At 43.9% G+C, this 14,099-nt stretch overlaps 1 protein-coding gene across 3 annotated transcripts in view; it reads right to left on the bottom strand.

The window, feature by feature from the left end:
• The window catches only part of ARHGAP32 (Rho GTPase activating protein 32), a 277,525-nt gene extending 264,000 nt beyond the window's left edge, over positions 1-13,525 (bottom strand). The window contains exons 1-2 of one of the 3 annotated variants that reach the window (XM_036859505.1): positions 13,066-13,525; positions 7,429-7,591 (exon numbers count right to left, since the gene is read on the bottom strand). The gene's annotated coding sequence lies outside the window, so the exon portion shown is untranslated. Of the gene's footprint in view, positions 1-7,428; positions 7,832-13,065 lie in introns of those variants that run through there. The other 2 variants (XM_036859507.1, XM_036859508.1) reach the window with 2 other exon arrangements.
• Positions 13,526-14,099: the final 574 nt, after the last annotated feature.

Here is a 14,099-nt window from a genome sequence, read left to right as displayed (position 1 = left end):
ACAACAATGTGAATATATTTAAAACTACTGGACACCTAAAAATGGTTAAGATAGTAAATTTTGTTATGTTAAATTTTACCACAATAAAAAAAAATAGTATGAGTAACTACCTCATGGGGCAATTGTGATAATAAACCAGATAATACATGTAAGGGGCTTAGAATAGTTTCTGGCATATCAATAATAAATAAATGTTAGCAGTAACAGCAGCTACTGATAGTATTAAAAAGACAGATATGTATCATTTAGTGACACTGAATCGTGAATTGAGGGTTATTAAAAAAAAAAAGCTTTCCTTGAAAATCAAAGCAAGAGAGTTTAGTACGTGTAGTAGCAAGAGTATTTAATAAGTATAACAGGAATACAGAACCTCTGGTGGTTCTTGATCAGCTAGAGTAAACAATTAAACTTTAGTTTAAGGAGGTAGGTATAGCAATCTAGAACAAAGGAACACAAAATCAAGTCTGGGAAAATTAACGTAAAGAAATTGAGAAAGGTGCTACAGTGATATTCCAGTCATGCCTTGCAACTCAAAAACAAGGGAAAAGAGAACTGGTGTTAGAATGCTAAGCAACCATCCCTTCAAATCTGTGCTTTTAACCAATAAATACAACTTCTCATAGAAGTTATGTTGGTTAGCAGGTCAATACCAAAATGCCAGCTAAGTTTCATATATTTCACGTTTTTACCCATCAAAAGTTGTAACAAACATAAGTATTATAATATAAAAAGCCTAACCTTTTCTAACTCAGAAAGCCTTTAACATTAAATCCCAGATTCTCTAGAAGCAACACAGAACTGAAATGAATAAAAACATCATGCTCTAATGTCACTGACAACCTGTTCCCAAGCAGGGAGTAGGAGAAACTATCTCTGATCCATTCTAGCACCTATCACCATGATGCTGTTGGCTAAATACACACACACATATTCAAAGTAAAACCTTGACTACTTAAAATCTTTAGAGCAGGGTTTCTCAACTTGGCACTACTGACATTTAGACCAGATAATGAGGGGGCCAGGGGGTGCGGTGAGGGGGCCTGTCCTGTGCATAAGTAACAGAGAATTACTTATTCCAAATGTAAGAATATAATCTGGGAAACATCCCTTTCTCAGCTCAAGTTAAATGTTTAGAAATCATTTCACATTATTTATAGACTAGTACTGAGGAAAAGCACAGGTACTTTGAGGTTAAACAGACCTATATTTGAATTATGAATCAATCCAGCACTTAGGTAACATGAGTAAGTGAGGTTACTGAGGTTTAAATAAAATAACTTTTGTAAAGATCAATACAAAATGGGCACTAAATAAAAAGGGAAGTGAATTTACACTTACATGCCAGAACTCTTTTTAATCATAACTGGTTTAGGAAAGAAAGATTTCTAAAATGTATTGCACATTTTCCTGCTTTAACATAATCTAACCTTTTATAAACAATGCAGGGTGACCATTTCAGACAAACGTCACTGTAACAACTAAATAGGACACTAATTTAGGGAAGAGAGCTATCAAAATGCATAACACACAATTAAGTTGCAAGACACTGGATGAATTGTTTGAATCTGATAAAAATGATACCAATTAATAGAGATTAAATGTCAAGCTGAGTCTTCAGGTTAAAAAGTAACAATAAAGGGAAACAACATAACAGAAGTTGGGACAGAAAAACTCTAAAAAATGTAATTGCCTGCATGCCCTAAATGAACCAGAAGTGATAGGCTGTCCAAAGAAAGTACAAGAAAAAGAATTTGGGTTAGTAGAGAGAATACACCAGAATAAGAGTCAGAAGAATGGAGTTCTAGTTTCGACTGCCCTACTTGAGTGAGAATGTGTAGCTAGATTAAGCCACCTATCCTGGACCTATATCCTCATTAATAAGAAGGGCACAAACCTACTTTGACACCTCCAACATCATCAGGCGGACCAAATATTAATGTTGATAAAAATGCTCTCAAAGCTGTATGTAAACACGTTATACCATGAGACCTGCATAGTCACCACACAGCAGTCTAGAGCAGGGTTTCTCAGCCTTTTGCACTTAGGACACATACAGAAAATGACAGTACAGATACAGGCACACGGCAGTAAGCAAGCCATGCTGCTGCTGGCCAACAGTGATCAGCAGAAGCTCTTGCCACTCCGTCACTGATAATCCTCTCTGAGGAATAAGGACATCAGTATTTCTGCCCTATCTGTAACACATTCAGAGTGCTGTCTGGCACACTCGTTAGGAAGCTCTAATTAAAATGCGATGTCTAATTTGGAACACTTGTAAGAGGGAATTTAACTTTTTCCACAATAACTGGCTCTGGGAAACAGAATCAAGAGTAGAGTCTGACGATGACAGAACAGTAATACCTTGGACCTAAGCAATAAACCCCTGTCCTAGGCCTGGATCTTTGAAGGGCCATGCACTGGCCTCCCTCTGACCACACCCTTGACCATGCATGGGGCCAGCTGATCTCAGGACCTAAAAGGTATGCCCAACTGCAGCCTACACACCCAGCCCTCATTTTGCCAGGACCCCAGAATTTCCTGGCTACTTCTAGGCTTTGCTCAGGTCTCTTCCCTGAGTGAGTTGATCCTCCCAACGGCAGATGACCCCACCATTGGTATTTACATCGCTGGGTCCAAGGGATGATCAAAGAGCTGCTGTCTGAAAGGTGAACAGGGATGCACGGATTCAAGTGTCCACATATGTGCACATGCAAAAAGTCCCTCATGCAAGGAACCTGGAGGGAGAATGGAATCTTGGGTTGAAGGCTGGGTCTTTGCCCTTTACCATGTTCTGGAGCAGAACTCAGAGGAATCTGAGAATTCCCTGTTTGACCCTGAGTTAGGTCATTATGAAGTTTTCTTTGTTAAGGTAGGCAATGGAACATCTGTATCAGTTAGCTTGATTAATAACTTGTAAATAGCTCCTGGAAAAGGAGCTAAAAATCTTAGGCATATGAGGAACAGTTGAAGAAAATAAGTATATTTAGCCTGGAAAGAGAAAAAGTTGGTGAGAAGATCAAAGAACCAGCCATTTTTCCATGACAGCTGAAGGCCATCATGTGAAAAACAGAGCAGATCTGTGTGGTGTTGGAAATGCAGGCAGGTACATTCCACTCTAATATAATGAGGAATTTTTAAAAATAAGAACTTTTAAAAAGAACTGGGCAACAACAAGGTCCTACTGCATAGCACAGGGAACTATATTCAATATCCTGTGATAAACCGTAATGGAAAAGAATATGAAAAAGAATGTGTATATATATGTATAATTGAGGCAATTTGCTCTACAGCAGTAATTAACACAACACTGTAAATCAACTATACTTCAATAAAAAAAAAAAAAAAGAATTGGGCTGTCAGGTGAGTAACTGAGTTTTCAGTCACTGAAAATACAGAAGCAGAGGGTATGTGCTTCTCTTCCAAGGAAAATGCAGAAGAAACTCTGATACTGGGAAAAGGTAAAACTACGTATAACCAGAAGGCCTATATAACTGCAGTATGAACGTGTAGCTCTATATGCAGAGACAAGTGGTATGAGACACAAGGCAAAATGGAAGTTAAACCCTGAAGTAACCTTTCTCTCTTAAAAAGTCCCTGCTGTCAGCTTACTCCTGTCATTTGCCTCCTCACAAAAATCGAGGTAAATTCCTCCATTCTACAAACTTAATTACTTAAGACTAAAGCAGCCTTGTCTCAAGGGATTTTTTCCATCCTCCGGAAAATCATAACCTTCCCTGCTGCTCTCAGGATGCTCTGATTTATCATTATCACTGAAAAGCTTGTCTTCCCATCCCCACGATGGATGGCACCTCTCTGGCATCAACAAACATGTTTTAATAGGAAAGCTAGGGATACAGTACATATCTAGACAGAGCCCGTGCCCTTCAAACAGCTTGCAGAGAAAGGGATTATAAATGTAAAACATAAGCAAATAAATAAACTAAAATGAAGAAAATAAAATGGGGTAATATAGAAGAGAAAGACTGCGGTACTGCATGTACACAGTAATCACAAAGGCCTCTCTGGGGTAGGAGAAGGCAGTCACACAAAGATCTGAAGGAAGTACATTCCAAGCAAAAGGAACAGCAACTGTAAATCCCTGAAAAGGTACAAGCTTAGCTTCTTCAAGAGATAAAAAAAGAGCATCATCCACTATACACCTATTAGAATGGCCTAAATCCAGAAAGCTCACACCACCAAGTGCCAGCAAGGATGTGGGACAAAAGGAACTCTCATTCACTGCTGGTGGCAATGCAGCCACTTTGGAAAACAGTTTGGCAGTTTCTTATAAAACAAAACATACGTTTACCATACAATCCCACAATCACAGTCCTTGGTATTTACCCGAAAGAGTTGAAAACATGTCCACAAAAAAATTGCACACGGATTGTTTATAGCAATTTTATTCATAACTGCCGAAACCTGGAAGCAACCAAGATGTCCTTTAGCAGGTGAACGGATAAACTGTGGTACATTCAGACAATGGAATATTATTCAGTGCTAAAAAGAAATGAGCTATCAAACCATGAAAAGACATGGAAGAAACTTAGATACACATTACTAAGTGAAAGCAGCCAATCTGCAAAAGCTACATACTGTACGGTTCCAACTATAAGACACTGTGGAAACGGCAAAACTATGGAGTCATTAAACAGATCATGAGTAGCCAAGGGTTGGGAGTGGGGGGAGGTGAGGGATGAACAGGCGGAGCACAGGGGGTTTTCAGGGCAGTGAAAACCACTCTGTGTGACACTATGATGGCGGTTGTATGTCATTATAAATCTGTCCAAACCCACAGAATGTACAACACCAAGAATGAACCCTAATAGAACTGCGGACTTTGGGTGGTGATGGTGTGCCGTCACAGCTCCATTAGTTGTAGCTAACGTCCCGCTCTGGTGGGGAACGCTGGCAGTGGAGAAGGCTGTGTGTGTGAGGGCCGGCAGGATGCGGGAAATACCTGTAACCTCTGCTCGATTTTGCTGTGAGCCTAAAGGTGCTCAAAAAAAAAAAAAAAAAGTCTATTAAGGAAAAAAAAAGAAGAATCACATCATTGTGATTGCAGCCCCGTGAACAAAGGAGAAGACAGAGAAAGACGAGGTTGGCGAGGAAGCAAGGAGCCAGACCGCGCCCTGCAGACATGCTGGACGACAGTGTTTGTCGCGGTTGGGGCTGTCCTGCGCACTGCAGGATGCTCCGCATCCCGGGCTTCTACCCACTGGATGCCAGCAGCACACTCCCCCTGCCACCCGTCCCCCCGGCCTGACAGCCAGACACTGCCAACCGTCCCCTAAGGGCAAGATCTTCCCCAACTAAAAACCGCTGATACAGGGCCTCATAAGTGGCCACAGTGGAGATTTTGTTTCCATAATAAACCTTTAAGTTTTAGTTTTAGTGTTAAGTGTATTGGAAAGCCAGTAAACAGGTGATACAATCTGATTAACATTTAACATTATTTTTGGCTCCTGTTATAGGACAGGTGAGGAAAATAAGGGCAAGAGTAGAGGCACGGAAGTCTGCTGGCAGTTTTCCAGAGGAGAAAGGCTGCCAGCCTAGGTGTTAACAGTGAAAAAACTATTAAAAAACATAGTCACGTCCAGTCTGTATTCTGAAGGTGGAGCTGACGGGACTTTAAAATGAGATGAGAAGAAAAAAATGGAGGATAACCCCAGGGGTTTTGGCCTGCACAACTGGGTAGACAGTGGTGTCACTTCACTTGAGAAGATGAAGACTTCGGAAAGGTGGAGGGAAGAGCAAATGAAAGAAAGAGTAACTCATAGTTCTGCTTTGTTCACGTTACATTTGAGGTGTCTATTAGACATCCAAGTGGAGGAATGGCGTTAGATGAGTCTAGAGCTCAAGGGGGAAAAAAAAAGGAATCTGAGCTCCCTCAGCATATAAAGGGTATCTGAAACCATGAAAATGGATGAAATCACACGAGGAGAGCCCAGGGACACTCCAAATTTTAGAGTGGGGGTTGGGTAGAGATAAGCTGCAAAAAGACATAGAGAATGAGTAGCTACGAGGTCAGAGAAAGTAGTTGGCCAATGTGAAATGCTGATGAGAGGTCAATAAGACATAGACACTGCTGATCACTGGCTTTGACGAGACACAGGTCGTTGCAGCCTTGATTAAAAACAATGTCAGTGAGTGCAGAAACAGGAGCTCAAACGGATCAGGCTAAAGAGAGAATCAGTGGTAAGGAAGTAGACACAGCAAACATAAACCTCTCCTGTTGCAAACGGGAACAAAGAAATTGGGCAACAGCTGAAGGGAAACATAAGGTGGAGGAGAGGCTGGTTTAACAGAGGTGATTTATTCAGTTAAGGTATTAGGGGCTCCAACAAGACAAAACTGTATTCCCTTTTCACTTAACCACCCAGAGATAAGTGAGCAGTAGTAGGGCGGCTCTGCTCCACGAGACCATCCGAGGACCCATCTTACTGATCCATCCCCCCTAAAGTGCTGCTCTCACCAGCAAGGTTGAATAACATGCACCAGCACTACATTCTCCTGGCAGAAAGGAAGAGGAAGCAGAAAGCAACCTGCTTTCCTTTCTAAGGCCATGACACAGAAATCACTCACATCACTTCTGGTCATATCCATTTACCCAAAGTTCATCATGTGGTCACATCGAGCTGTAAGAGGGAGGCTAGGAAATGTAGTCTAGTTGGGCATCCATGTGCCAGAGCAAACCTGAGGGCCCTATTACTGAAATGAAGCTGCAGAGAATGGCATTTGGTGAACAGTTAATCATCACTGCTGCGAGTAATATAAGGCATGTCTGCATACTAAGAGAGATGATCCAGTAAGGAGAGAATGAAAATTCAAGGAAAAAAATAATGGCAGGAGTGAAAGCCTTAAGAAGGGAAAAATGAATGAGATCCAGGGCTCAGAGTTATTGATCCAGAAGCAGGGACACTTTGGTCTCTTGTCACTTCTCACATGCTTGACTTTTCCAGAAGAAAAGTTGCCCCTTGAATGCATTTCCAGCAAATTAAAGTAACCCTTTCCTTCTATCCAGTAAATCAAGCAATTATGCAAAATGAGCATAAAAATCTGGCCTGGACTGAGCAGTTCTCACTTGAGCTGTCTCCTAACAGGCTGATTCAAAGATGCTGCCTCTCTGTCAAAGAGAATATGACCAAATTTCAGAGCTGGAGACAGTCTACAAAGCTCATGTTACAAATGTTCAAGGCCACAAGGCCATAAAGCCACAAAGTATCCTCTCCAACAGTACACCCAAGTCCTCGAACTGCCAGATCAGGGATCATCCCACTGTCCCCTTGTCTACTCTTTTATAGATATTCTTTTTCATAATATAGTTTATCTCCCCAGTGGAATGAACACTTCCTAAGGGCAGAGACTCAATGCCACCTTCTTTCATATCTATCTTCCACTGCATTTAGCATGGTACAAAATACTCACTTGTACTGAATGGATACTTTTCAGTTCACTGATAAAAGAGATTTGGTTTCCTGCATCCTACCGGAGCCAGGATTGTTACCGAATCCGGAAGACCACTGGATTTCAGGTTCTCCTCAGGTAGAAGGTCAATGGAAACTGGGCAAGTGCAAGAGGATGGTCCCTACTTTAAAAAAAAAAAAAAAAAAAAATCAGAGAATCATGGAATTTTGGAGCAAGAAAGGATCTTACAGACCTGTAGTCTGACCCCTCATTTTACATATAAGGAAAATGAGGTTTAGAGAGATGAATTACTCGTCCAAAGTCACAGATTATTTACAGCAGAGCCAAGACAAGAAGCCAGGTCCTGACTTCAAGTTCAAATCTCCTTTCTGTTAAACAAAAATCTCCTTTGTCTGTCCTTAATATACTAGGTAATTTATAAAGTACACATAAGGGCTTCCCTGGTGGCGCAGTGGTTGAGAATCTGCCTGCCAATGCAGGGGACACGGGTTCGAGCCCTGGTCTGGGAAGATCCCACATGCCGCGGAGCAACTAGGCCCGTGAGCCACAATTGCTGAGCCTGCGCGTCTGGAGCCTGTGCTCCGCAACAAGAGAGGCCGCTACGGTGAGAGGCCCGCGCACCGCGATGAAGAGTGGCCCCCGTTTGCCGCAACTAGAGAAAGCCCTGGCAAAGAAACGAAGACCCAACACAGCCAAAAATAAATAAATAATTAAAAAAAAAAAAAAAGTACACATAATATGTTCTTCAAAACTGTTGAAAATACTACTCATCTTGAGTCCTTTTACCATATACCTCTCCAATAAAAAGAGGAACAGGAATTACTGTTTCCATCCTACACACAAGGGAATAAAAACAATGCAATCAAATGGCCTGCCCAAGACCACAAGGCTGAACCCCAGATAATAAAAATTTTACTATTTTAAGGGAAAATGAATGGAATATTTATTTTAGAGTTCTTCCCCAGAGCGTGGTGCCTATCTTTCCTAACAGAGACAACGTAAACATATCATACCACGTGGGTCACGTATGCTTTCCCACTCAGTGCTTTCCATCTCCACAGCCTCCAATACTAATGTATACTATAAAGTAGTAAATAAATATATGATCATAAGCCAAATAACAGGATCTCCCTGAAAATCAGAATTCTACTTCCACTCTGAACATTCTGATTCATAAATTTCTTATGAGAAATTAAACCAAACACCTTGTTTCTCACTTCCTTTTACCTTCCTAAAACAATCTCCTTTAAATACCAAGGAAGTCCCCTTGTCCAGGTATACTATGAAACTATAAACACCTATTTTACCAAATCTTTACATTTTGCTACCATGGGGAATATCCCCTCTCAACCTGCATCTCTTCAAAGAGGAAATCTCTGGTTGGTTTTGTTGTTTATATGTTTTAACCTCAAAAGAGAATACTGTCTCCACGTGGGTCTTCTTTAGGCCTCTACTGTTTTTGAGGTGCTACAATTAGAACCCTGCAGTGTAGTTTTCCAGGGGCTGCAGCTCTACAGTTTGATGAAAGGCCCTCTGCCCCACCAAGGACAGAATGGGGACAGCATGAGTGCCCTCCCATGTCTCCCTTGGATCATCCCACTGCATGTAAGCAACATCCAAGGTGTAAAACTGCACAATTTGTAGGATGGCAGGAGTCACACTGGCCCCAATTCTGTTCTGTTTGACTCAGTCAGAACAATGGCCTCTGTTTATTTGCTCACTCTTAGTTTAGGATTAATGTTAAATAAACCAGCACTTGAAGTTGGGAAGCACATCCAATTTGTCAATTGGAAGATAATTTAAACCAAATACTTCAGAAAGCAGCTTAACATCGAAGCTTCTAGATAGTACACTAGGTCTATCTTTAGGGAAAAAAATTAAGTTTTATTATTCCAATTCTGAAGAGGATATTAGAGAGATGCTAATGCAAATCATAAGGAAGACTTAGAGTGTCAAATACATTAAAAAAGTTATCTAACCTTGGCCTTATTTAATGTTTTTTCTCAAATATCTTTCTCAAAAAAATAAAAACAGGAAACACCAAAACCAACAGAGAACTGGTATTTAAATTCAGCTTGCAAACATACATTAATACCAAGAAATTATCAAGAACCAGGATCTCTGAAAAACAGAGCAGAATTACCTTTTCACCCATTCTTAATCATCTAAATAAGCAAGTGATTAATAAAAATACAGTACAACATATGGGAAACTTCTCAAGCTATTCCAATTATCAGCTGGTAACTGAACTAATTGTTTCAGTAAAGGAGAAAATTCCATACCAAGTAGCATACCACTCAGGAGAACAATTCTACAATACTGGGGCAAGGTGATGTGCAATATTTAAGGGTTACTGTTTACACCAGAATTTATGATCACTGTCATGTATAACTTACTAAGTACTTACTGTATGCCTAAATCGTATTAAGCTTTGACATGTAACATTTCATTTAATCATCACCACAACCTTCTAAGACAGATTCTATATTCTCTGATTACAAAGGAGGTACCTGAACACCAAGATGTTAATTTGTTTGTCCAGGATCAAAGTTTATATCACAGCTGGTACTCAAATACAAGTCTATCTGACTCCAAAGCAAAAATTAGTACCTTTCCAGGGAAAGGTTTTAACCCCTATAATGCTATGATAGGAAATAACTCTGTGCTAGGTAAAGCAAAAATTTTAAGTCCTACATCAGAGATTGGCAAACTTTTTCTGGAAGGGGCCAGCTATTAAAATTTGGGGGCTATGCAGGCCATACTGTCTCTGTTGCAAGAAATCAACTCTGCTGCTGTATTGCCAATGCAGCCACGGACTATACATAAACAAGTATGACCGTATCCCAATAAAACTTTATTTATGAGCACTGATATCTGAACTTCATGTAACTTGAACATCATGAAATATTCTTTTTATTTTTTTCAACCATTTAAAAACTTTTCATTCTTAGTTCATAGGCCATACAAAATACAAGCTGCAGGCCAGATTTGGCCTACATGCTGAATTTTGCCAATGTCTGTCCTAAATAATGCAGACAAATATAAAATATTTTTTGCTAAACAGCTCTTTTCATAACTCCTAACTTGTAATCTCCTTTAATATTCTGAACTGATACTTTAAAGAAGCTCAAAGTCTCAATAAACTTGACATCTGTCCCAAAATAATCAAAAACTCCGGAGTCCAAAACTGTAGACACCACATATGGATTTCCTAAGAATGAAATAGAATCACAAGATTCTGGAACTCAAAGAGATCTAACACATTCTAATTCCTTACGTGCATTTTTTAAAACTGATATTAAGACATTTAAAACAGTTCAATACTAAGTTTATAGGTAATGACAGTAATACCTTACGCATATAAGAAGTATTACAAAGCATTTTCACACCCTTTCTCTCATCTGACCCCTCCTCTGTAAGGAAGACAGTGCAAGCCTTCTCATCCCCATTTTACACCTATGGAAAACAGGCTCAGAAATGTAAATAACTTGCCCAAAGCAGGGACGAGGCCACACAGCTACTGAGCAGCATAACTGCAACTACGACCTGATTTCAAGTCCTCGCTGCCTCTTAACTACTTCCATGGACATCAAATTTCACATTAATGGGTTAAACCCTTAAGATTTTCAAGAATGTTTGTCAAAATCTTTAAATGCAATGAAAACGTTTAGTTCATTTCACTCGATTTTTATTCTGCTATCACAGTCTTCTGAAGAAAACAGCTGCTAATTCTTGACATTTGTTAAATGCATTTAGACTCAACAGTGAATCTATGTGTACTACGCAGACAGTACACCCAGACCAGCTTAGAAAGGGGAAACTGCTGAACAAGTCATCTGAACAGAGAATAAGGGAAAGAGAAATGGAGATGAATGAACTGCCATTAAAGTCTTGGCCCAACTGTGGAATAGCTTCTGGTGATTGGAAAATAACGTGGAGGTTAGGAAAAGAAAATAAGAGGAACGTAACTACTGGAATTCAAACCAACATCAAAGACTCTAATGACAGTTGAGCCTGCCTGTCTGCTTCTTGGTCTCTCCCTAGAAAACAAAAAGTTATGTAACCAACGAAGGTTCTTCCAACTAACATTTCCTCTGTGGCCCACTTACACGCTATCACCCACTTCAATGTGCATCACCATACAGTAAAAAACTGGGCTTCCACCCCAGCTAGGTCTGGACAAGTCTCTGTCCAAAGTGCTGCTTTATTCCACGGACGGCTATAGGGACGATGGTATGAAGATAACCAGCTTGAGCATAGTTCCAACCTCACACCGTTCTAGAATACTTATTCTATAAAGCATCACACACCCAATTTTAGGAATGAAGTAGACTCCAGGTATTCCTGAAAATGGTAATCACAACATCATAATATCCCATCTTCACAAACAGCCCTATTAAAAAATAATTCACACCAATGAGGGCCTGAAAAACTTTGAGGTCGTGCTGTAGCAGCAATTAAAGCTTCTATTTCCTTCACTCTCAAGTTCAAGGACCAAATGTCAAGATTCCGAGTTAGATTTCAATTTACCCAATAAGGAAAAATAATGAATCACAACAGTCACCACCCAAAAACATTACAACCAATTCAATTACTGATTCAAACTAGCACATTTTCTGGACTCTTAAGAGCCACGGCACTCCAGCACCATATGCTTTTTTTCTTCCAACAGAAATACAGATACAGACAACGTTTACAAAAGCAACCAATGTATCAGAAGTTATTCCCATTCAGACTGACTTAAAAGGTCTAAATCTGTGCCAAACAAAACTCTGAAAGAATGGAAAATAAAAGAGGTGCTGACAACAATGCAATGTGGCCCAGCTGCCAGCTACCCATGTAGCATCATGCAGTGCCCCGAGCAGTTTAAAAGCAGACTGCAATTCTGCATGCGGATCAAAATTATAATGCTCCAAATTCTATTTCCTAAAAGATAACTATCAAACTGCATCCCAAGCATCCTGCTGGGGGTCTCTTCCTCCTCCCCCCCCCCACCTTCCTTAAGCTTCAGCAACAGAAGGTGGAGTTATAAAGGGTCCAGAAGTAGACTACAGCTAAAAAATCAGCTTTGACTTTCTCCCTCTGCCGTTTCTCGTCATCTGTTTGGGTAATTTTTTAATATGAATATTTACTCAAGTCAACAAAACGAGAAAGGCAAAACGGGGGCGTGGGGGGTGATGGCGGGGGAAAAGGGCACTAAGTCACCAGCACCGTCCAATGTGCAGTGGCAACTTCAGCCAATTAGAAAGATGAGAGGGAAAACTCCACGGGTGCGCCGGCGAGCACGGCAGGGGGCGGGCACGGCGAGGACGCCCCCGGAGCCCCCAGGCCCGCCGCCCGCGCCTCGGGTCCGGAGCGCCGCAGCAGGCCAGGAACCGCCCGGCCCGCTCCGACGAGGCCGCGGGGAAGCGGCGGGCGCGGGAGGCAGAGGCCCGAGCGCGGTCCGCCCCGGGAGGCCGGGGAGGGAGTCGGCGGGGACGGAGGAAACCCGAGATGGCCTTCTAAGAACATTCGATCCCGAACCTTTACTTTAAAAAGAATTTCTCCCGACAAGGAAACCCAGGCCCCCGCAACCTTCCCCTGCGGCGCCTGCCCACGTCACCGGCGCCCCCGGCCCTCCCGCGGCCCCCGCCTTACCGAGCCCCGCGGCTCCGCCGCGCCGCCGCGGCGTCGCTGCGCCCCGCTCGCCGCTCCGTGTCTGCCCTGCGGGGCGCCGGGCCCGACGCCCTCCTCCTCCTCCTCCTCCTCGTCCTCGTCCTCGTCCCGGTCCTCGCCGCTGCCGAGCACCGCCCGCGCGCCGAGCCTAGCGCCTGGCCGCCCAGGGCAGCCGCGGGGGCTCGGCCGGGCGCCCCCCGCGCCAGCGCCTCATCCCGCCGCGTCGCCCCGTCAGGCTCGGGGGCGGGGACGCCGGGCTCCGGGCCGCGGCCTCGGAGTCCCCACCTCCGACACGCACCGCGCTCGCCCTCACCCGGCCGAGTCGGCCCCGGGGACGCGGTCCTCCGCCTCCGAGCCCCTCGCCCGTCGCCTTCGGGCCGCCCCCGCAGCGCCCCCGCCCCGCTCGCGGCGCGCGCGCCCGCCGGAGCCCGCCGTCGGCCCGGCCTCCGCCTCCCGCGCTCCGCCTCCTCCAGCGCCCGCGACGCCCGCAGCGGGGAGAAGAGGCGCGCCGCCGTCGTCGCGGGCACGAGCACGCGCGAGGAGGGCGGGCGGAGCGCGCGCGCGGCCGAGGGCGGCGGGGGCGCGCCCGGACCTCGCCTGCCGTTGTCCCGGGAGCGCACGTGCGCGGCGGGAGGGCGGCGAGAGGCGCGCGGCTCGTCCCCGCCCCCCCCCGCCCCGAGGCTCTGGGGCCGGCGGGGCGCGGGAACGCGGCCCGGACGCCGGCTCGGGGGTTTGGGCGAGGTCTGCAGCCTCGGCTTCTGCACTGTGCTGCGGTGCAAAAACACTGAACCTGCCGCAGCAGCAGCAGCAGCAGGAAGAGACATCCTCCGAGACTATGGCAGTGGCTCCTCTCCACTGCCAGCTGACCCCAGGGTACTGTCACCGCGCGGCGGAGGAGAGGGGGCGTTGCCGCAAGTCGGGAAGCTCCTCGTCTCTCCATCTCTTGCGCATATTGGTGTAAAATCAACTCGCATCGGTTATTATTTGGAATCGGGGCCTAAAAGTTCCTTTGGTTG

The sequence above is a fragment of the Balaenoptera musculus genome, chromosome 8 (assembly GCF_009873245.2).
Source record: "Balaenoptera musculus isolate JJ_BM4_2016_0621 chromosome 8, mBalMus1.pri.v3, whole genome shotgun sequence".
NCBI classification, from domain to species: Eukaryota; Metazoa; Chordata; class Mammalia; order Artiodactyla; family Balaenopteridae; genus Balaenoptera; species Balaenoptera musculus.
The sequence above is the reverse complement of the archived record's forward strand: the minus strand, read 5'-3'. Positions and strand labels throughout refer to the sequence as shown.